The 2,500-nt window shown below is 49.7% G+C and overlaps 1 protein-coding gene across 3 annotated transcripts in view; it reads left to right on the forward strand.

The window, feature by feature from the left end:
- Positions 1 to 2,500, forward strand: part of LOC310822083 (rho GTPase-activating protein 12-like) — a 29,317-nt gene that overhangs the window by 12,677 nt on the left and 14,140 nt on the right. The gene's annotated exons all lie outside the window — the stretch shown is intronic.

Here is a 2,500-nt window from a genome sequence, read left to right on the forward strand (position 1 = left end):
TGTGTGTGTGTGTGTGTGTGTGTGTGTGTGTGAGAGAGAGAGAGAGAGAGTTGCCTACGTACCGCTGCTCAGGGAGGGACGGCGGTGAGGCTGTGACTGTGATGACAGGGAAGTGTGTGATGACAGATCTCTCCTCACACTCCGTCGGAGGTGGGGGGTTTACCCCGGGGGTCTGGCTGTGCTCTCGCTTCAGCACTGTCACTCTGGGTTTGGAACCTCTTCTGTGTGTGTGTGTGTGTGTGTGTGTGTGTGTGCGCGCAATTGTCCCTGTTTGTTTTACATGTGAGCTGCACCCAAATTTCTATCCTAACCACCTCTGACTGGTATGGTGATGAAGTCTTGAATCTTGTGTTTTGAATGTTGCTTACACTGCATCTGCACTAGAACTGGGAGGCTTGTTTGTTAACTGTCACGGCCCCTTTGAGGAGAGCTGTGTGTGTGTGCGGGGGGTGTGTGTGTGCGGGGGGGGGGTGTGTGTGAGAGAGACTTGGAGTGTTTGACTTGGATTAGGGCCTAGATTTCCAGGCAGCTTAGAGAATGAGATTCTTCTCCACAACGACACACACACACACACACACACACACACACACACACACACACACACACACACACTCACAGAGTCACCAGGTCACAGCCACCGCAGTCATAATGAGGTATTAGATCCTCGATCCTCTTGAACTGGAGAATGGACTGGACTGAGCCATTATGATGACCTCACAGGTCAAAGGTCACAGGATAAAGAGCCCAGGCTGTTGATAGGACCACAGTCACGTAAGGGATTGGTGTCCCCTGATCCTTAGCTCTGGATGGGCCGAACCTAGAGTTAGAATGTATCTATACGGCAGCCAAACACACACGTTCACTGTCAACTGGGGTAAAGACACTGGTGTTGAAGTGTGTGTGTGTGTGTGTGTGTGTGTGTGTGTGTGCGTGTGCGTGTGTGTGTGTAGTGGGGAGGCGGGAGGGGGGCGGGGGGGGGGGGGGGGTTAAAGAACCAGGCTAGAAGCCTGTTCCTGACAAAGACAGTCTGAAGGATTCATAAACATGATCATCTTTAGGTGTGTGTGTGTGTGTGTGTGTGTGTGTGTGTGTGTGTCTTTCGCTGTGTGTGTCTCTCCAGGGCCGTATGAAGCCAGTCAAGCCCCACTGGCTGATGGGAGTGAGTAGTCAGAGAGAGAACTCCTATCAACAACCCACTGGCAGATGCTGTCAGACACGCACCATAATGTCTGTGTCTCCACTCCACACAGAGCCCTGTTTCGACACCGTCCCGCATCACGGGCAGGCCACAACATTCCCTCCTTGTCTGCCAACTCTGATTTCTCCATTTGATTTCTCTGTCTCATTAACCTAACACAGACATGGGAGCTATTCCAATGCCATCGCCATGCTGTGTGTTTCTAGACTAGCTCTGCTATGCTGCTGGACCACTATAGGTAGCCTACCTACCTACCTAGCCTAGCCTGCATGCCACAGAGGACTGAGCCTGTATTGGTCTTGCTCAACTGGTTTGACGTGAGCTAGTTTCTGTAGCCTAGTTTTGTGTGTGTGTGTGTGTGTAGCTTGTTTATGGTGTGTGCGTGCGTGGATAGTTTCTGTAGCCTGTTTTGTTTGTGTGTGTGTGTGTGTGTAGCTTGTTTATGGTGTGTGCGTGCGTGGATAGTTTCTGTAGCCTGTTTTTTGTGTGTGTGTGTGTGTAGCTTGTTTATGGTGTGTGCGTGCGTGGATAGTTTCTGTGGCCTGTTTTGTGTGTGTGTGCGTGTAGTTTGTTTATGGTGTGTGCGTGCGTGGATAGTTTCTGTGGCTTGCTCAGTGTGGCCGTCTAAAGAAAGACCAGACGGTAAAAGCCGATAGATTTGCATGCGAAGGCAGAAGAGCAGGTTTGTCATTTGAATTCCAGAATGTCTGAATGGATTTAAAACGGTTTTCCAAGGACAGTTGGTTCTGAACACGCTTGGGTTGCTGTGAACAGAAATCGAATCAAATTCAAGTCGGCGTGTTAGTTTGGAGAAACCTTGACTTTGTATTCAGTGTATTCAAAACGCACCCCTCCTAAAACTACAGTACAAGAAGGCCATGCACATTCTCTTCTGCAATCTCAAAGTGTGTGTGTGTGTGTGTGTGTGTGTGTGTGTGGGCACCAGAGACTGAGAGTGTCTGTCTGCAGCCACTACTCTTGGTGTTTTATCTGCCAGCGTTGAATAGATAAGATGGAGTCTGGAGAGTCAGCAGTTGTGTGTGTGTGTGTGTGTGTGTGTGTGTGCGCACTGACCCAGTCACTCCCCTGTTGCTGTGCCACATTTCCTTAGCCTTTTGCTGAAGTGTGTACTTGAAGGTGGAGTGTGTTGATTATGCTGACTGTGTGTGTGTCAGTCAGCCTTGATTGGTGCTGCTGTGTTGTTTTGACAGCCTCGTAATCAACATCCTGAGAGAGAGAGAGAGAGAGATTGAGAGAGATTGTACTATTTGACACACAATGCATGTAGCCTGTCTGGGTGAG

The sequence above is a fragment of the Argentina silus genome (assembly GCF_951799395.1).
Source record: "Argentina silus genome assembly, chromosome: 22".
In the NCBI taxonomy this organism is placed as follows: domain Eukaryota; kingdom Metazoa; phylum Chordata; class Actinopteri; order Argentiniformes; family Argentinidae; genus Argentina; species Argentina silus.